Source organism: Melitaea cinxia, chromosome 29 (assembly GCF_905220565.1).
Source record: "Melitaea cinxia chromosome 29, ilMelCinx1.1, whole genome shotgun sequence".
Lineage (NCBI taxonomy): Eukaryota > Metazoa > Arthropoda > Insecta > Lepidoptera > Nymphalidae > Melitaea > Melitaea cinxia.
The window spans coordinates 3,988,945-4,012,057 of NC_059422.1; the positions used below are offsets into that span (position 1 = coordinate 3,988,945).

The window sequence follows — 23,113 nt, forward strand, 5'->3', positions numbered from 1 at the left end:
ATTGGTAGGTACATTAAAAAATACTAGAAATACACGTGCGAATAATTCGGACTAAATAAGTATAATAATTATCACTTTACAAAATCACAATTTTTTTTTTAAACAAAAGCAATAACAAATTTTTTAGTTATTGAAATGTCGTATTCAAAAATAATAATCATCTGTACTCTCGATATTCGTATCTTAATAGTTTTTATGTGTTTAAAATGATAAATTGATAATTGTTTTTTAGTGAAATAAATAGTAAATGGAGAATTTTGTAATTTAAAACTTTTGTGCGCGATAATATTTTGAGTCGACGTCGAACTGTCAACCGCTGTCAACCAATAGCACACCGGCAAGCATGCGACACGTGCTAAACACTCCCGTCCCCCTACCCGTACCACCAAATAGACCGATAAATCGCTTCTGCGCAGCTTCAAGGCCAGCGTTCTTTTTACATGAAGCGAACTATACTGAAGTTGTAAATAATTGTTTGTACTCAAACAAAAAAAAACCGAATTAAATTTCCATCGCCAAGTGTAGTAATACAATACACATTATTAATGATAACCCAAAAAGTACTCATTTGATCTTCTTCAAATTTAAATGGGACAAAATAATGGTAAATAAAATGTGGCGAAATAAAAAGAAAAAAAAGAATGAGGAATAAAAATAAGAATCATCAAAATCACACACCCAGGAAAAGTTAAGGTAACCTATATAATGTAAAATATAATGTATATAGGATCTTGAAATAAATAAATACATAATGTTTTACTTGTAGATGAGACGTTGCTCTAACCAATTTACGATGTGTAGCGACATCTATCTTCGCCACGTACGAACTAAAAGAACTGATGTATCCTACATCGCGATATTAAAGTTATCCGAAGATTGAAAATATATACGAGTACAAGAACCCGACAACAACCGTTGGAGTGGTAGCCCACCAGACTCAACACCCGTCTGGTTGGAGTATTCTCTCTTTTGAATGGTGGATGAAGGATTTTACATCCTGTTCCTCTCGCCTCCAAAGATGGTTTTCTACCAAAGCTGATCCGTAATTAGCATTACGGAAGAACGTCAAATATTTACGCTTTCGCACAATTTGCTTTACTCAGAGATTCAAATTGTTAGCATTTAAATTTTATCTTTAAGCAGTAACAAGTATCAACCCAATTATTTGTTTCGATTTGTCACGACCGGAGCTGAAACAGTTACACTCAAAGCAAGACCTGGTACTGTTACTACTGAGCCAATATAATCACAATAAAAATGTCTCATTAACCTAATACTTTAGCTATATAACGCTAATTATAGTTCCACATTGGTCAACGATCTTTATAAACATTTAAATTATTCATTTACTTGAGTAAGTAGCGAGTGAAGGTTTTACATAAATCTTATGTTGCAAGCTGATTAAATAAGTCGTTTTAATATATTTACACGTTTCCTATAAATGTTAGTTGACGTTTGAATCGGCTCTGAGATTATATCTTATGGGAGTACATATATCTATATTAATACTAGCTGACAAGCGAAATTCGTACCGACACATTATTTCTTTTTTTGTACTTTTTTAATTTTCTTTGTCAAAATCAGAGAAATTTACAGCAATCACCATTTAGTCAAATGAATCAATATTTCTAAAACTGAAACGCTCAAATGTATTTACGCATTCGCGCATAACTTCCATGCGACAGCGCCCAATTGGATAATTATTTTTTTGTTATGTAAAGTAATTATTGTCGACAGGTTAACGCAGCGGTCACAGGTGGTTTAGGCTGGCTGTTGCGCTGGCAGTTTGCACGCTTGGTATCTAAGCATATGGCATACATTTTTATTGACCATACAGATGTACTAGATGTAGATACTATTAAAACTTGTATTAGTGTGCGAAAGTGTAAATAAATAAAAGTTTGCCGTGTTCTTTACGTTTTTACTTGTGTATTATATATTTCCGGACTCCTGACAAAGAATTAAATCCCAGTGGGCGCCGTTATTATATATAGTACAAAAAAATCGATATATTTATGAAATAATCATGTCGGCACTAAGTTCATCGATTCGGCTAATGTCTATCAAACACATATTCCATAAGGAGAATCGCTATTGTTCAACGGTTACTACGAAATTCTCGATCGCAACACACGTTAGCGGTACCTAAATATGCATAAGCAATTTTTTTAATTATACCCGCTATCGTAACAGCGAACTAATAACGGACACAGCTGCTCATTCGATACTGTAGAATTAAATGACGCCATAGTAATACAAGAATTACATATTACTAGTTTAACATAGACGATTCTTTTGTTTTCTATGGGCACAGTTTTAACGACTGCAACAAATCGGATTTTTTTACTTGTTTATTGTCAGAACAAGGTTAATACAAGAAAGTTAAAAAAAAAAACAATTTGTTTACGAAAAAAAAAAAAGAGATATGGCATAAGACATATCAACCGACGTATAATATCTATGTAAGGCCGAAACCTACAATAAAGTTACTTTATTCTATTTTACTTTTGCCAACGAGCTTTTTAAATTTCGAACACACGATAGAAATAGAACGGTTCGTGAGCTAAGCGCATCGTTTGTTGAATATACAAACTAGCCTATAGACTATTGATTGATTTTAAAGATAAGATTGACTATGTAACTGTGTTATTGAGGCGTAATTATGAACTAAGGACTAAGTTTTAAATCTTTAGTAATAAGCTAAAATTTATTTAGATCTATGCGTAGAATATTGGGAAAGGTCATTGAAAATAGGTGAACTAAGAAATAGGCACGAACGTTACTACAATTCAAGCGTTATTGAATTTTCGCACTAGATACAATTGAAATAAAGTAGAATATTAGTTACCTTTCCTTACGATTCATTCACAAACTAGCCGTTCCCGTGACTTAGTCCGCGTGGAATTAAAAAATATATATTCTAAAACAAAAGTAGCTTAAGTTACTCCTTATTGCACCAGCTATCTGCCAGTGCAAGTCCCGTGAAAGTCCCGTCAAAATCGGTCCAGCTTACAAACAAAAATTTTAAATAATGTTATTTTGTAAATAATTAATATGTTCCGTGTCTATCATCGTCCATATGCATTAAGCAAAAAGCGGTTATTTTAATATTACAGACTCTCCAATTTTATTTATTTGTATAGATAAATAATTAGACATTAACACCTAGAGACTACATATAACACCTAGAAAACAAAAAAAAACATTTGTATAGCCTTTAACTGCCCTACACAAATTTAAAACATGAGTGGAAACTAAACAAGTAACTATCATTGAAGCCACTAGAGGTAAAAAATATATATTTATTTTTCATTAAAAAATAATGAATATCAATCAAATTTAATTAATTCGATCGCCTTAAAAATTGAAACAAAAAATAGACTGGAAAATTAAGAATAAGGAAGTTATAAATTTGTAACAACCGACGTATCTATAATCATTTTTTTTTATATACTATTAAACAAGTCAGTAATACAAGTAATACTTATATTAATACGTAAAGCAAAAACTTTGTACCCCTTTTTACGAAAATTGCGCTGACGGAGGAGTATGAAATTTCGCACACATATAGTTTACACAGAGAAGGAGTGCAGAATTCTAACTTTTTTTTAAAATTATGCATAAAAAGAATCATTAAAAAAAACATTACACACGCTACTATGTATTTGACACACACGCGCATACATACTCTTTTGTTTATTTTTATAGTCTTTGACAACAGAAGCTTAATAATGTTCAAAGTTATAATTTCAATTAATATATTTTTTTTTATGTCACTAGGTCGGCAAACAAGCGTACGGCTCACCTGATGGTAAGCGATTACCGTAGCTTATAGACACCTGCAACACCAGAAGCATCGCAAGCGCGTTGCCGACCCAATCCCCAATCCCCCCAGGAGAGGAAATAATGGTCGAATTTCGACCACTGGGCGACCACTAGTTCTTTTTAATACACAATATATACATGTTTTGCATCGAGAAAATCACCTTTGGTCCCTTTTTATGTAAACAAAAAAAAAACGAATCCTTTTGTTTACGACCTAGTTCGACATACCGTTCCATTCCGAACTAGTCGCGTTCCGATATTTAGTCGATTTATCAATTACTAGCGATCCGCCCCGGCTTCGCACGGGTGCAATGCTGGTACTAAATATACATACAGAATGTCTTTATTTATAGTGTGAAGCTAGCTTATAGCATGGTTATTAACATAATTAACAACAACATTCAAATATGCGTCGTTAGATTACACGTTGTTACAGAATGCGTTGAAGAAATAAAGGTTTACTGCTCGTTCCTCAGAGGTGATAGCGTGATAATTTGTAGCCTATATGTTGACCTGACTTCTTAATAATTCGTGCCAAATTTGAAGTAAATCCATGCAGTACTTTTTGAGTTTATCCCGGACAGACATACAGACAAACAGACAAAAAATCTAAAAACTATATTTTCGGCTTCGGTATCAATTGTAGATCACACCCCAAGTATTCTTTTTAAAAAATATTCAATGTACAGTTTTGACTTTTTTATTTGCCGTACAATGTTTGTCAAAATCTTAAGAAGTACTTAAAATAGTTGTGTTTGATAGCAAACGAAAAGAACCGACTTCAACTACATCGACGAATTATAGATGCCTGCAACACCCGAGGCATCGCAGGCGCGTTGCCGACCCAAACCCCAATTCCCCCAGGAGTTCTTACTCATCAACAGGAAAACAATACTGCTTGAAAACAGTATTATTTAGTTGTGGTCTTCTGTAAGGTCGAGGTAGGTACTACCCTAGTCGGGCTGCTCCATATAGAATTTACTTATTGCCCTATAACTAAAACGGCCCCCATAAGTAGAAAAGGATTGCGTGAATTAGGTGACTCATCATCATCATCATCATTACAGCCTATACAGTCCACTGCTGGACATAGGCCTCCACAAGTTTACGCCAAAAACAACGTGAACTCATGTGTTTTGCCCCTTAGTCACCACGCTGGGCAGGCGGGTTGGTGACCGCAGAGCTGCTGCCCGTCTTCGGCCTGTGTATTTCAAAGCCAGCAGTTGGATGGTTATCCCGCCATCGGTAGGCTTTTTAAGTTCCAAGGTGACTGAAGTCCCGAAAACACAACGCACAAGCACAAAACTAATTTATAACTACCAAGATAACCAATAACCCTTGATTTTCGAGCATATCTGCACAAATCTTTCTTAAGATTATTGCATACCACTTGATAAATTACCATAGTTTGTAATGTATCTTAATATGTAGCAGTTTTTAAATCGTTACTTGATTTGCTACCGATGACCCTTTTTTTAATATAAATTTTTCAACGTTCGTTGTGTGTATAATCGCCTCGTGGCGTTATTTAATTATGGTGTTATATACCTATTTATAGATGTTTTCATTTAATTTCATCGATTTGCTCATATAATCGCAATACATAATCTCGTATGATCTTAATCTCGATTTAAAGTACGAAGACTGTGAGAAAACGGAAACGATATTTTGCGTCAATAATAATAAAGATAACATACGAAATCGCTTGGAGCAAGGCAGTTGACGAATCTTTTATTCATTGTACGTTTTTATTAAATAATCCCCAAACTAGTTATAGTTCCCTGGTAGATTTATTTCATACTAGCTGTGCCCCGCGGATTCACACGCGTTGAGGAAAAAATAGCCTATAATAGCCTTCCTCGGTAAATGGGCTAACCAACACAAAAATAATTTTTCAATTCGAACCAATAGTTCCTGAGATTATCGCGTTAAACAAACAAACAAATTTTTCAGCTTTATAATATTCGCTTCAGCCTGTAATATCCCACTACTGGGCATAGGCCTCTTTTTCCATGTAGGAGAAGGATCAGAGCTTAATCCAACACGCTGCTCCAATGCGGGTTGGCGGATATATTCCCTACTATGAGTAACGATCGCTATCAGGTGTACACGATAACAACCGGGACCGACGGCTTAACGTGCTCTCCGAGGCACGGTGGGGTTACCCACTAGGACTGCACAAACACCCAGACCATGGTAAACATCTGTATGGCCAATACGAATGTTTGTCATGTGTGGGGATCGAACCCGCAACCGCCAGCGCAACAAGTCCAATCCATGGTTGTGACCGTTACGCCTACGCGGCATTATAATATATGGATAATATGGATATTTTATCCTTCGAAGCGGTCTATAGCTTAATAATATTATAAATGAAATTTGAGAATGTATGAAAGGATAGTGTTTGTTACGCTTTCATGTAAAAACTATTGAAACATAGAGAGTTAGAGATCCCCAATAACATATAGGTTACTTTTTATCCCGAAATTCGTAAAGAATCGGAAATTACGCGGATGAACCACGATAGGCGTAGCTCGTATCCGAGGGAAACCAGTCTTGTCTTACTTAATGATTGTTGATAAGATATTACCAGTTGACCACTTCGGTCGTAAGGAAATAATTTTGATGATATTCCGTATATTATGCTCAAAAAGGAACTTTTATTTTTTTTTTTAAAGCCAGAACACATTATTAATAAAAATAAGAGATTTTAAACCTACTTTCATACATGCGTAAATCAGCAATAATTTTATATTTGAGAATTAATATAATTTGTCTTACCTTCAATGGTAGCTATCATTCAGAAACCGTCCCTCTGGTGTACGCCATGATAAACATCCAGGTCACTCCATGTCACCACACTACACCACACTGGATACACTGCACTACTACACTATGTCACTCGCACATTTCTCTTAATACGCTAACCTGGAACAAAGAAAAATATACGTTAATATACAATTCTATTATGACGTTTTTAACCGACTCCCCAAAAAGGAGGAGGTTCTCAATTCGATTGTTTTTTTTTTTAAGTATTTTACTTCAGACCTTTTGACTGGATGGACAATAGCTTAGAATATTATTTAATGGTGTTTGTTCACAAACGAAAAAAAACCGGACTAATTGACATCGACAATTACAAAGTAGTCGAAAACAATCAATTAAATATGCATTATTAGGGAAAAAGATCAGACAATTCGCCAAAAAAAAAACAATCATCAAAATCGATACACCCAGTAAAAAGTTATGAGATAACATACATAAAAAATACAGTCGAATTGAGTATCTCCTCCCTTTTTTAAGTCAGTTAAAAATATATCTTAATTTTAAGGAATCGCTTTAGATTTTTGTATAACTTAAGATACATTGGTGTACCTCATAAATTACGAATGCTATATACATATTAAGACCAGCCTTCCGCTCGCGGCTTCACAATACACGACAAAAGAAATACAGTCAAAATAAATGAAGAATTTTTTTTTTAAAGTTATTTAGTAAAGTTATAAATAGTGATATGCTTTAAAATTAAAACAACGGTCAGTAAATGTTACTTTATGAAGCAAGTAAATAGCATAAAAATACTCCTCCGAAACAATTTTATTAGGTGGTAAAACATCAATGGACACCACCCCACAGCTAGGGGAAGACGCAAATTATACCGAACGTCCCCTCCGAATGATTAAGGGTCCGTGATTTTACACGAATGCCCCACACTTAGATTATACTGGTTATTTAAACATGTATTATTCGTCTCTTGTTTAATTTTTATATTTATGTATAACGCCTAAAATATAATTGAAGATTTTTTAGCTAGTAACGCCTTGCGGCTTCACCAGGGTAATTTTTGACGCCGTGGGAATTTCAGAATAAAAAGTAAGCCAATATGTTATCTTGGATGGCAAAATATCTACATAACAAGCTTCATTAAAGGCAGTACAGTTGATTTTGCCTAAATATTGACAAACATTGATATAACTAGTACCCATCTATACTAAATATTGTAAAGAGAAAAGATTTGATTGTTTGTTTGCATTGAATAGGGTCCGAAACTACTGAACCGATTTGAAAGATTCTTACACTGTTGGGAAGCTACACTATCCGCGGGTGAAATGGCTATATAATATTTTCAAAAAAAAAATGATTATTTTGTTAAATACCCGTGCAAGGCCGGGGCGGGATGCCAATAAGTTATATACGAACAGTATAAAAATAAAAATCTAGTAATAATAACCAAATTTAAAAAGCCGGTTTTAGTCATCTATTTACTATGGATACTAAGAAAAATCAAAGACAGAAAAAGAATTAAAACAGAGCATTAAAAAGTGGTCACGATCACGAAAACTATTGTAGTGACGATTACATTTAGAATTGTACTTCAATACGAAATATGACGACATACAGTACATCTTTGTTAACGCTAATAATGACCTACGAACGAATCCGTCCCTACCTGGTAAATAAAAGACTATCGCACCTTCAAAGCTGTTTCTACTTGTACTTGTCTTTTATACCTTGCGTTGTTTCGTGACTTTCTTTTCTTATGCAATTTAAATGCGTTTTTACGAGTATGGTTCCGTACCTCAGAAGGAAAAAACGGTACCCTTATAGGATCACATTGTTATCTGCGTGGAGGTATCAAGCTAAAATTCATACCAAATACTCAAGTCTACTGTCCCTTGGAGCTGTGAAAAAAATCTATCTTCTAAGCCAACGCAATTAAAAGATACAGCCTTTTATGCTGCAAATTTTTGACACTCGCAAGAGAATCAAAACCTACAGGGTAATTCAAGTGAACCCAGAACCTTGAAATTTGGTATGAAACAACGCCTTATAGCACAGATGAAGGAACATTTGCGAAAAGCACAAATTTTTAGTTACATCATATAATAAAAATATTTTTAAATAATTTTGTTTGTACGGAACCCTCTGGTCGGTTTTTTTTATGTTTTGATTATTTACTAATTTTTTTTCAGAGTATACAATGATTATTTATTCTTGAGATGACTTGAATTTTAGATAAGTCATAAGTAAATATTGATATTTTTTTTAATACATCAAAATTATCAAGGGATATTACATCTTTTGTACTGACAACGTACACTGTTTATTCAAGCGCTTAGGTCACTAATAACATCAATGTAACAAAAAATAAATGCTTTCAAAATACACACAGTGGTTTACGCATAAGGTAATTTAATGTCTGTTTTATAAGTAACCGCTAGCCGATATAACTGCATACACTTTTTTGTGTGATTATCCATATTCGTATACAAATTATTCATTTATATATTTGCGAGGGTAAATGGATGGATGTTTGTTAGTCTCTTACACTAAAACTACTAAACCGTTAGCAATGAAACTTGATATGCAGGTAGTTGAAAACACAAAGGCATTTTTTATCCTACAATTCTTGTAATTGTTTGCGTCAAAATCAAAAGCCACACTTAAATTTTACATAAATGTGCCCCATAGCAGCTGTTGGCCTTTTTTTTTGTATAAACGACAGAAGAGACGCGATGGTTAGTAATAAACTAATTTTGATTTTTGGTGAATATTAAGCACGTTAAGCTGTTGGTCCCCTTGTTGACATATATGATAGCGATCGTTAGTTATAGTAGGGAACACATCCGACAACCCGCAGTGGGGCAGGGTGGTGGATTAAGCTCCGATCTTTCTCCTACATGGAGAAAGGGGCCTTTGGCCAGCAGTGGGATATTACAGGCTGAATAGTAAATAATTTAAAACTATTTACATCTTTTTATTTAAGAAGAAAAAAAATTTTTTTTACTCGCAAATGAAAAGAACCGACTTCTTCTGCCTTCTGAAGCCAAAAAGGCTTTAGCTCCCTTGCGGAATTGCCAGTATCAGAGTAGAAACACACTTCAATTGCATCAAACGAGTAATACAACGAAAGTAAATACGGATTATTATATATGAGATTAATCGAATTATGTATTATAAATAATATAAATAAATAATAAATTATAATAATATAAATAATATATTATAATATCTATCGTCAGATCTCGATCAAATTTAAATGGGACCACATGACAAGATTTCGAAAGAATCATCAAAATCGGTACTATTACATTATCCGCTTGGTCCGAACCAACGCCACCCGAACCCGAACCAGTTTGACATCACACACACGCACATAAAAACATGAGACGTCCCGCGGTATAAAACAGCCATCACGTATCGATTCCTGTCATCTGTCCCCTTCCAACGGGCCCTAGGATCGTAGGTGGGAGAGAGACATCGACTTTCTTGACAATTCGCCGTGATGTAATGTTTACTTGTGTGCAGATTAATACGGTAACGCCCTGTGCTTATTGGTGTAATAGAATTAAGGGCGACTGCACGGTAGCGAGTGTCGCAACTTTGATTGATATTGTGACTTAAATGTACTGATTTGTTACATTTTCAATTATGAAATATATCAAAATAAATTATAATAAAACACAGTTTCTATTGAGAGTAGCTGCGGAGTTGCTGATTCTTCTTTGTTGAATCTACAATCCGAATCGATGATAGATCTTTTAACAACAATTAATTCAACTAAAAAAAATTAAATTTGTAAAATGACGATTCAAAAGTGCTTTTGAAGCCTACACAAATATATATATATATATATATATATATATATACATATATAATAAGCCTACACAAATATATATACAAAATATAAATCTTTTCTATTCATATAATTTGACTAAATTAATTTATGCAAACTCCACTTATAATGACATCTTATCGTATATGTCATATACTCGTAAGTACACTAAAGGCAACATGCAAGACTTAAGTCACAAAATACATAAACACACAATGTAAGAGTTTTGCCTATCAAGTTACGTAACGATAACGAAAACTCTAAAACCCTTAGAGAACAAAGGGACGTATTTCAAACAAAAACAGACCACATACATTCATTAATAAGGTGTAAAATCGTTTAAATACAATTATCGTTATGCAACATGCGTTTTGATAAGGTTTTGATGAATCGCGTTTTATTATTTAGGGGTGACATATGAACCCTAATTTTAAACAAGACAGAGGAACGGTACAATTTGTACAAAGAGCTTCAACATATATTTTTGGTTATATTTTCTACTTTAGAAGACAGCGTTAATGTATAATACTGAACGAACCTAGTAAACTTCGGATACCATTTCAAATTATTCCATCCATAATTATCGTATATTTAAGGATTTTATTTGTTTCAATGTATTAGAAGAATATTTTAGCTTTAGAAACACTGATACTTAGTAATCTCTACTAAAATTAAAAAGCTGAAAATTTTTTTGCTCATAATTGTGTTTGCAGGCAAACGAAGAGAAACCGACTTAAATTATATCGACAAGTAATACAACGTAGGTAGACGAAAAAATAGTCAAGTAAATACGCATTATCAAAGATTACTCCAAAAGTTGTAATCAGATCTCGATGAAATTCAAATGTGACCACGTGATAAACATCGGCTTTCGATTAAATTAAAAATCATCAAAATCGGTACACCCAGTAAAAAGTTATGCGGATTTTCATCATCAGATCCTGTTTTCCTTATCATGGTACCAAACTAGGCATATCTCCTTTCTAACAAAAAAAGAATTATCAAAATCGGTTTATAAACGACGGAGTTATCCCAAAACAAACATAAAAAATATTTATATATACGGTCGAATTGAGTAACCTCCTTCTTTTTTGAAGTCGGTTAAAAAGAACTAAATCTTAGGAACTACTGGTTTAGATTGATAAATTATTTTTGTGTTTGAGAGACCATTTACCGAGGAGCTATTAGACTATTTTTTTTTCCTCAAATTAACGCTCGCGTAACCTCGGGGCACAGCTAGTGAAACAGAGCTATCACTAAGGTGGATTGAATTGATTCGACAGACAATAATAAACGTTTTACACTCGACATTTATCTAGTTACGTATTTATGTACGTCTGAGGCTGTTTATTCTACGATTTCAATATAATTCCTCGCAGTACCTACCCATCTACGTCAATTACTTCACATGGTGTCTAACGGCCAGTTTCAGTGGTCTCTGATTTTGCTTTCTATAGATAGTATTTTAACGTAAGCTCCATGCAAGTTATGTCAAAAATATATTACTAGTAAGCAAAACTAGAGGTAGAATTATTGTAAACGGACGTGAGGCTATAACTGATAGATTTAAAGAAAAATTAAAACTAATACTCTTTCACTGTTAGTAAAGAAGTAATATTAAATTACAATATACACTGCTCACTTTAAAAAAAAATCTAGCCTAGCCTACGTTTCATCCGCGTTAACTTGGAGAAAAAGAGGTACTAAAATGTTTTCAATATAATGCAGTAGTGTCTGAGATTAGCGCGTTTAAACAATCTTTTCAGCGTTATAATCCTAGTCCATAGATAATATCACCGAGACACAAATTAAATATTGTTCGATGTTTAAACAAAATACCGTGGTCAATCAAAATGGCGTCGACCGTTAGTTTGTCACGATATTGTGCAGAATACTTGATTGATCGACGCTTTTGTTACTCCCTTAGCCCTTCGCAGGGAGGACGGTTCTGAGGGATTATGTGGGGTCGTAATTCGAGTCGATATTTTGCGTTATAAAATGTTTCGATGAGAACGAAATTACTTTCATAAATACAATTTGGCCCTTTCATCGTTTGAAGGATAAGTAATTCTTGTATTTATTTATTTTCTTATTTCCTTTGATTGGTCGGTAGCTACGCTAGAGGCAAGGTTTTCTTTGTAAATTACAAAACCTATATATACGTAGATACCTAGTCTTAAAGCACATTTTCAATAAAACTTATTTAAATAATACTGCAAAAATAAATAAATATTTATTACTAGCTGTGTCCTGCGGTTTCAGCGGCATTGATTCGAAGAAATCTCGTACTAAAATATTGTAATAGCCTACAGCTTCGATAAATGACTTATCCAGCGCTAAAACAATTTTTTAAAGCGAGCCAGTAGTTCCTGAAATTAGCGCGTTCAAACCAACAAATTCTTCCGTTTTATAATATTAGTATGGATATCTTTACCTTCTACATAAAGACTATCTACCGAACAACGGAACAGTAATTTAATCACATTACATTACCTCTTTATACATCTTTAATATAATATACAGATTGTATAGCAATTTCTGAGTCATTTATAAGAAAAACACTAAGCTAACAATAGACAAAAGAAACTTGAAAAACGTATCAAGTAGCCACCACTTCCTCCGTGGACATTGACACATTCCCGGCACTAAATTTAACACCTGAGCAAACACGGTAAAATATTAGATTTTTTTTTTTACTTCGAGTTACTGCTGTTGCTTACTTTTTACTGATTCGAATACATTTAAATAAATTAGTGTTACTTTCGTAAGTTACAATTGTATGAAATCGTTTTAGCGATCTTTATAATAATTTTATAATTTGAAGTCATAGAAAATTTAAGGTGAGTAATTTTTTCTAAATTGTTCAAAAATACAAAAACACATATTAACACTTATTCATAAGGCTGCCACGAAAACTCACAAGAGCTTATCCGGACAAGCCGCCGCGTCGCATACCATAATATCTCGTCACTCGTCTCGTCACCTATAATATCTATACCGTACCATATTATAACAATTAATTCTAAACTAAGGTAATTTAAAATTTAATAAAATTACCAAAATTTTGTTAATAAAATTACCAAAATTTTGTGACTATTAAACGCTTTAAGATTTCAATAAATGTTCTTTTAGTGATTTTCTATATTTTCGTAATTAAAAACTCAATTACATAAAATAACCTATTTACTATATAGGACTTTTAAGCCTTTATCTAATTTGCAATTAAGATTAGTTACTTTCGCCTAAATACTCGGTCTCATACTCAGTGTCAGGATAAAAAACCCTTTATTGGGTTAGATTTTCGGCTATAAAAAATAACACATTATGATTTTTTTACACTTTACCACCCCACACGTACACAGCTGTATTTTTGCCTGATCAAAAATTTAAGCAAGATGATTCATTCTATACTCTAGCTAATTTGCTCGTAAAATCTCTTATGACTCATATAATCAAAATAATGACTATAAGTGACAACCAATATGACCTTCAACAATCAATACAGGTTAAACTGCGAGGAAAATCAAGTTATTTATTCTATAAACAGCTTTTCCAAATAATTTGAAAATTATTACCGCAAATTGATACTTGTTCACAACAAAGAGCAATAGAGCAATCTGCATTAGTCATCGCTACCAAGGTCCTCGCATTATTTCGAAACCATACCATTTGCTACAGTCCGTAATAGCAGATCTTGGTTAATAAACCATGGGAAAACGGAAGGTAACCGGTCACTTTCTAAAGCTAGGAACACTACATGCGACAGACAAGGATAAGTAAAGTAACATACAATTTTGATAGTTTATTGCCTGTTTCCAATAATAACAAAACAAACTTACTTGTATTTTGATTGTTGCTAGCTCGGTCTCTATATTCAAAAAACGATTTGTTTGTTCGCCAATCGTTCGCTATGAAAATCCCACACGTCGTTTTCGAAATTTAAAAATGTGTGAGCTGAGCGATTTTTTTTTTTTTTTTAAACAGAAACAGGGCTTATGAATTTATCGCATAAGACCTCGTTGTTATAAAATTATATTATACTTAAATTATTTTGTCTTCACGTGTCAATGTGCATATTTATAAATATACACATGTTACAATCAATCATAGTAAGCCTGCGCCAAACTTATCTTAGCCAAATAACTTGGGTGAAGATGGATCATAGTGACACGCCTAGGCAATTTTTCTTACTTATATTTATACATTTTATATGTGTATGACTTTAATATTTTGCATGTATTAAACTTGTAACTTGTTTTTGAATTATTATTAGTTACGTTATATTATAATTCTTCATGAAATAATACAAGATTTATCAGAAATTACGTTGAATATGATTTGTAAATGTCTAACGTGTGTAAATGTCCTTATTTCTTTGTTATATTTTTTCTTTAAATAAAAAAAAAGAAAACATCTGAACCTGTTATTTATCAATCTAATATAATAATTAAGCTATTTAAATTTAACATTAACCTACCTAATAATAAATAAACAAAAAACACCCATAGTACAAAATAACATTGCTAGCAAGTTTCGCATCACTATAATATTGGTCTTTCACTGAATATTTAAACACCAATTAATTTTACACTTTATGTTTGAGGCTTAAGTCTTATAATCGCTTGAAGTGCCCTCCATTAAGAAAACGTTGACAGGGATTCATAATCTGTCGGATTAAAAAAATAAAATGCGCCCATTGTCTCTGGAACCCATCAGCTGTCTCTTACGCACGTGCTGTGTTCGAAGGAGACAGAGTTATAAAAAAAATATATCGTTCTGTGTGTATCGCAGCCGTTTGAAATTGGAAGCTTTGTAATTTTTATTACCAATATGTTATATGTCTGTCGCTACACTTTTATGGTCACGCCAATTTTTAATATGGTAACATTTTTGAAGTTTTTTTTAATCGCAAGCGATCGTGAATTTTTAACGTGTTTGTTCAAGACGGCAACATTTTGTTCCATTAGTAAATATAATTAAATAATAGATACTAAGCCTTTCATTACTTTTAAATTAAAATGTTATCGGTTTTACTTTTATATAGGTTTGAGCTGACATATTTGAATTTCGAACATAGGGTAACGCTGAGCTCAAATATTTTGAGAAAAAATTAATGTTCTATATACTCATCGCGAGACCTAATTGTGTTTTTCAATAAAATCGCTATTAAGAATCATATAAAGTAACGAGAAAAGCAACTACTAATTAGGTATTTAAGTATTTTCATAGTCCTATATATCATTAAATAATTATTAACATTGTAACTGGCGGATGGCTCTTTTTATTTGCAGCAGTTTTTAGCAAAAGCTATTTGTAAAGTCAAGAGAAATCAAAACAATTATTTTAAGATTTTTTTTATCCATGTTTATTGTAAAAAATTTTGCAGTTTGGGTGCTTTCACGATAGCAATTCTAGACGTCTAACTAAAAATATATTTAAATTTTATAACTGTCTAGAAGTTGTTTATACTCCATAAAGAATTGTATTTTTCAAACGAAGTGAAATAGCAGGCATCAGCTAGTATATACGAATAAAAAAGGCATTAAAACGAAGCCATACATTCTATTGGGATGCAAATTGGTCCAATTACTAGTCAAAGCTAAGCTTTGATTACTTGCAGAGCTCGTCTATAATATTTACGTATGCTTTCAATGGACGGTGATTTCGTTTATTAGAGATAGACATTTGTCATTAACTCTATACGATTCATTTAAAAACTATCGGCAGCAAGCATAATTGCGGTCGCTCGCAAATGAAGAAAAAAACTGAATTCAATTTAAATCGAGATGTAATGCAAAATAACTCAAAAAATATTTGTCAGATCTCAGAATTCAGAACATCCTCCTTTTTCTGAAGTCGGTTAAAAATCAGAGACAAATTTGAGACTGTGATATAAGGCGATATTCTTTACGCATACATTCTTAAAACAATGAATCTACAAGGAATAAAATGAAGTAGGATATGAATCATTGGTGTTCCGGAAACACACAGTACAATTACAAACGCCCAGACCACGACAAACATCTGTATGGCGTATACACATATTTGTTGTGTGGGGATCGAAGTCACGATCGCTAGCACATCACTAATATGTAACCATTGCGCAAACATACGGTTTAAACCGAGCCTAATTTATAATGGATTTAAAATGTACATTTATTTCATACTAACCGCCCCGGTGAACTTCGTACCGTTCCAAAATTTAATGTGACAAAAATTAATAAAGAAATAGTATACTCAAAAACATTATCCACGAAAAATAGATATAGTCGTTCAATGCATAAAATTTCTGAACGCAGGGTACGTCGATATAATCTATGGAAAAATAAAATTGATGCTTTTAATACTTCCCTTTCAATTATTTTATTATTATTTTTTATTTTATAGTTTAGTGTACACCAAAAATATATTTTTTATATTTTTCACAAATATTTCAAAATCAAAATTAACAAAATCGGTCGAGCCGTTCTCAGATTTTATTACAACTACATACATTTTGTATTCATACATATATACAAACACGCACTACATTTACGAACTAAGAAGATGGTTTGCATGTGTGTGTGCACGTGTATTCTATTTATAGCACTAGACGCCGTTTAGAAAATGTTCTGACAGTTTAATGCACTAAAATTTATAAATAATTCCATACTAATATAAAATTTAAGACTTTCCTTGGACAGAAAAATATTTACACCGCATTGTGTTAAAATTTTTATTCAGTCTGTCTTAGTTCAGCCTATCGCAGTCTACAGCTGGACATAGACTTCCCCAACTTCGCGCCAGTCATAGTACATTTTTTTTAATAATAAGCCTTTAAAAGAACACTACATACATATGTACTGATACAACCAAAGGAATAACAAACACCAAACAAACTCCCAAGAATCAGGTCTGATCGTCTCGGTTCTGCTATACATCTACTTATATTATATTTACTAGATGTGCCCGCAGTTTCACTCGCGTCAATTCGAGGAAACAACGTACTAAAATTTTATATAACCCTATAGCCAAAAATAAATTTTCAATTCAAACCAGTTTTTCTTGAGATTAGCCCGTTTAAACAAACAAACAAAATCTTAAGCTTAACAAAATTAAAATAGATAGAGGTTTATCATTAAAAAAAATACATAAATAGTAGGCGATAAGACAACACACTTAATAAACAAACGCACTAATGAATTAAATGCAACCAAAAATTGTCAATGACAGTAAAACTGGGAGGGACGCCTAGTCATATAATATAATAAAGAAGATACAAAGTAAATCACAAACGCTAAAAATTTTGGCGCAATGGCAGAACATTTTGGCATGCTACCTCAACGCTCGGCAGCGCGCCAAGATCTGTGATTGGTTTCGCGATTATTCCTTATAGTTTAAGACAAGCCAAACGTTGCAAAAGTATTAATTATATTAATTAGATTAATTGGCATTTGTTATCGTTTAATGTCGTTTTTATAGATAAATTCGCGTGACGTAATGGACAGAGATGTACTGCTGTATTTGCTTGGGAAAAGTCGATACGTTCATTGGATCATTATTGCGGGTTGCACAGTTCCTGAAATATCTACAAGTCTATAATATACAAAAATGTATAATAATTGGACTTCTACTTCCAGTATATTACATTTACAAGCAATTACTAGAACGCGAGCTAAGAAGATCGTTAAGAATCCTGGCTGACCCCTTGAACTCTTTTACACGTTACCCTACTAATTGGACTTTAGCCAAGCTTCGATATTTGTTAAAAGTCTCACTGTGCCCTGTGACGATTGTATTTCCTGCATTATTTTTTATGCAACTAGCTCCATTTGAATATATATTTTAACTACCATTTTCTTAGTGTGTGTAACAAAATTATTAGGCACTGCATTATAAATTCTAGTGTATTCATAAATTAGTCTTTAGTTCTAAATTCTTATTGCTCCTTAAATTGAGTGTAAAAAGGTGAGGACCACTCTTACCCAAGGACCCTTGTGGTAAAGACATAAAGGGCTATCTAATTCAGTCAGAAGAATGAGATACTATTTTAACAAAATTACTGAACCAAACATACTTCAGTAGTTCAAAAATTATTTTCGCGTATTTTCGATTATTTATTTATTGCTTTACGGCACATTTAGAATTACCTTCAATAAAATAACAATATTCTAACTTAAATAAATGTTAGGGCGAACTAATCACTAATTGTGGCCTCTTACAGACTATCTTTGCTAATAAACTAAATATTGATATCATGACACAATTAGGTAAACGGAGCAAATAGCTTAAAATCTTAGATTAATAACTGCAAGTTCTTAACAAAACGCCATGTCGGTTTTAAAATTCTTTAATATGTCATAAAATTTCCCTTCTTCTTCTTCTTCTTGTTCGGGGTTAATGGCTTTCAATATTGCCAAATGATCACATATCATCAATAAAATTTCCCATTCGTGTCCATTAATAATCTTTTTGTTTGTTACTGGTCTTTAAAAATTTGCCTCATTAATTATAAGATTTGAAATATGTTTATATCCCCTAAACTATTTGTAATGATTTATTTTTGAATTGCATTTTTTTCTTCTTCATAGCATATTGCTCACGTACGGAATGTGAATTAATCATCGATTGAATTTTTCTTCCGCTTCCAATCTTATCATTAGGTAATTAAATTAAAAGAAAAAAAAGTTATATACTCGTATAAAATTCTCGTGTCGCTGTGTTTGTAGTTAAACTCCTCCGAAACGGCTTGACCGATTCTCATGAAATTTTGTGTGCATATCGGGTAGGTCTGAGAATCGCACAACATCTATTTGTTATCCCTCTAAATGTTAAGGGTAGTTCCACCCCTAAATTTTTATTTTTTATTTTTAGATAAATTATTTATTTTTTATTTTATTATGATTTGGCGTTGAAAAATACATACAACCCTAAATTTTCACCCTTCTACCACCAACCCCTATTTTTAAATACCGTTTAGCGGCAAGAGAACGTTTGCCGAGTCAGCTAGTAATAGAATAAAATTTTGTACTATATATAAATAAATTTAGTACTAACACCACCAATTTATATCGATACAAATACAAACGAGCTATAAAACACTATCCACAAAACGTTAACATAAAATCAACATTCGTTCAATTGTATGTACCTAATAAATTTTATTAAGTTGCTTTACTAGCGAATTCGTTTGAGACTAAGGCTTAAAGCACGCACCTAATAAATGTTATTAAGTTGCTTTAGTAGCGATTTCGTTGGAGACCGACTCTTAAATTATCTTAACTTAGTAAATATACTTTTATGGAAATAACTAAAAGGGGAAGACGATATCTGTTAAAATAATGGATGGCATGAGTGCTGAGCGTGAGAAAAGAAGACACTAATAAGTTCCTTTTAACCAACAATGATATATCATTTTAGGAGAATATTTAAAGATAGAAAAGAGATAGAGAATTAGAGCTAGCGGGTCTCGCACTCAGAATACGGGACGCCGTTGTAGTATTTATTATTAAAGTCGTGTACGGTATTGTAGTACGCTTTAATAGTACATAGTACAGTAGTCAGTACAAGAATACAAACCCCAATAAAGGATGTGACACATGCAAAAATAGGTATTCGCACAACATTTTTTTTTACATGTAGACATATATATTGACATTATTGACAGAAAGGCCTTGCTTGAAGATTAGGGACTAATAAAGTAAGAGAATAGATAGGTACACCATATCATCCGCTATTTTACCCCCACAAAGAATTTAGAAACATTACTCTTTATTCAATATTAAGGCTATAAAAGCCGTTGAATCAGAAAAATGATGAATCATCACAATATATTTTTTACAATGTACAGAAAGACTATACAAACTTAGTGCCTACATCGCACAAATGGCAGTGACACAATACGGACTAGATTCAGTGCTCAACTTGTGACCTACATCGTCTTAGCCGTTTCACTTCTTGAAAGCATTGAACGTAATTTATGCCCGTTTCCAAGTATTCAGAACTATTTACTAATTCCTTATTGTTCTTAATAGAGTCATAATATAACCTATTTAGAAAACTATATAGGACTAGCTGACCCCGCAAACGTTGTTTTGCCATAACACAAAATTTCAAATATTTTTCTCAATTTGATCGCAGCACCAACTGTCGGGTCAAACTGAAATTAAAATAGAATAATATTTAATATTTGATGCTGCGATGGTAGCGCAGTCTACCGGATCCAATGTAAAACATTCCAAAATTAACAACTACTTATAAATAAAAATTAGTTAAATAAACATTTTCCAGTGGACCAAATTGTGAATCTAAACCATCCTCGAATCCCCTTGAACTCACACAAAAAATTTCATCAAAATCCGTCCAGCTGTCTAGGAAGAGTTCAGTGACATACACACGCACACAAGAAATATATATAAAGATAACGCGTCTATCTATCGTCAGATCCATTTTTTCGAAGTTCTTAACGAAGAAGGTCCACCAGTCCACCCATATAAAATGCGATATTGTTTCCCTATGTTAAATTGCATTTTAAGTGCTAGGCGCAACTTTATAAGCGGGTATATGTACAATGAACAAAACAATCGTTTTGTTTACTATTATGATTTTTAATTAACAATAATAAGTTTAATCGAAATTTCACATTCCAGCATTCTGTAAGAAGGATCTATAGAAATAAATATAATTGAAGTGTCTTTTTGTAATATTAAAATAACAGCTTTTTTCTAAATACATATCGAATAACATTTTTTACAATTTTTACAGTTGTGACAATTGCGGACGCTGGGTTTCAGCCAGCATCAAAACCGATTCTTACACAAGCAGGTCAATTAAAGGTCGCAGAAGATGTACATCAGAGAGATGATCGTTACAAAGTCTCAAACGTTCTTCAAAATCCGTACTGATAGAATAGAGAACAGCAGATCAGATCCGCACCCAACGATAGAATATCAAATACATTTTATTTACTTACTTCATAACTAAAAACAATTACAAAATTGTAATTACTAAAAATTGTAAAAACCATTGCGAGTCGAAAATTAAAACGCCGTGGTGTACCAGGAGAACAGCAGATAATAGGGGATAATAGATCGCTACCCAGCGGAAGAATATCACATATGTACATTAGTTACAAAGTCCTACAAAGAATTGCTAAAGCCATTACGTTATGACGTAAGCCGTTCCGTCGTACTGATGCTAATTGTTTTGGATTTCGTTTCCTGTAACGAGTTTAATAAAAAGTTCGTCGTTAACTTACATATCACATGAATTATAACATCGCTAGATATATCTTATGGTTTTACTTACTTTAAATGTATCTAGTATGGTTTTTAATAAATTAATTCCTGTAAGGGGGCGTTCATAAAATACGTGAGATGTTTAACGGAAAGGGTCGAGTCAAATCTCATCTAATCTTACGTTGGAGAGAGGGGGGGCCTCGGCAAATATCACGCAATTTTTTTTCTGATTGAAACAAAAAAAATATACTATTTTGGTCCATTTAATCCAGATTGTAAATGCTTAAGATTAAATCTTAAGCGTAATCGTAATACGATTAAGATCATTCACTAATTCGTTCGAAAGAAAATAATTTCAATAACAATCCAACGCGTTTACGTCAGAAACCCACATTTTGAAAAATCTCACGTGAGATTGAGGAGGGGGTTGAATAAAATCTCACGACATCTCACCAGGGGGAGGGGACAGAAAATTTAAAAAAACACCTCACATAATTTATGGACGCCCCCTAAACAATAATGCACAAACGCGCACATGTTTTCAAATGAGACCAACATCTTTTAAAATAAGTTTGCAAAGAACTCACCCACTTTTAATACATATTTAAAAAAAAAAAAACAGTCTCTAAACTCCTGAATGTTATATTATTTATTATATTTATATCTGCAACAGCACTTAAAGTGGTCCAATGAAACTTATTAAGTCAATATTACGAGTACATATGTATATACATAATTGTAAAACATTAGGTACTTATGTAAATGACAAAAAAGTATTTGCTTATCAAGAATACTGACGTTATCCGTTGAAAAATCAAAATGACAAATGACACGACCCTTTCCTTCGCAGTCGGTCAATTTAATCTTACATGTATTCGCAAAAAAGGCATGAGTCAATGTCATTAGCGGATTTTATAACAGATTTTTTTTACCTGCATCTCTTTAGACCGTGAAGATTGAATTATGGGTACAGTTGTCGGTAAAAATATGTATGTAATTATATATTATGTGTGTGCAATGGTGCGTGTTGGCGTATAAAAGACCGATGGTTTGCGGGTTCGATTCACGCTTAGTATATATATGGTATATATTTGTACAAATATTTCTTCTCGGTTTGGATGTCTGTTCTGGTTTTTATCCCAAATACCTGATAGTAATCGTTACTCATAGTAAAAAATATACCCGTCAACCCGCAGAGGAGCAGCGAGGTGAATTACTCTCTACACTAATCTCTTACACAGAGACAGAAGCCTATGCCCAGCAGTGGGATGTCACAGGCTGAATCGTCATGTCACAAATTTATATTAATTTTGTAAAACGGTTTTTTTTTTTTGTGTTAATCCTTGGGCTTTGACAGTTCCGATTTGAACTCTACTCTGTTTGGTAAGGTATATTGGGTTAGGTGGCTGTATATTAAGGTAAGGTAGCCTTTTGAAAAAAATCTATATCTAATCTA

General features: G+C 32.8%; 1 protein-coding gene across 1 annotated transcript in view; it reads right to left on the reverse strand.

Annotated features, from left to right (window-relative positions):
• LOC123667743 (bromodomain adjacent to zinc finger domain protein 2B-like) overlaps positions 1–23,113 on the reverse strand; it is a 114,212-nt gene that overhangs the window by 84,110 nt on the left and 6,989 nt on the right. The window contains exon 2 of the mRNA XM_045601583.1: positions 6,607–6,753. The gene's annotated coding sequence lies outside the window, so the exon portion shown is untranslated. The remainder of the gene's footprint in view (positions 1–6,606; positions 6,754–23,113) is intronic.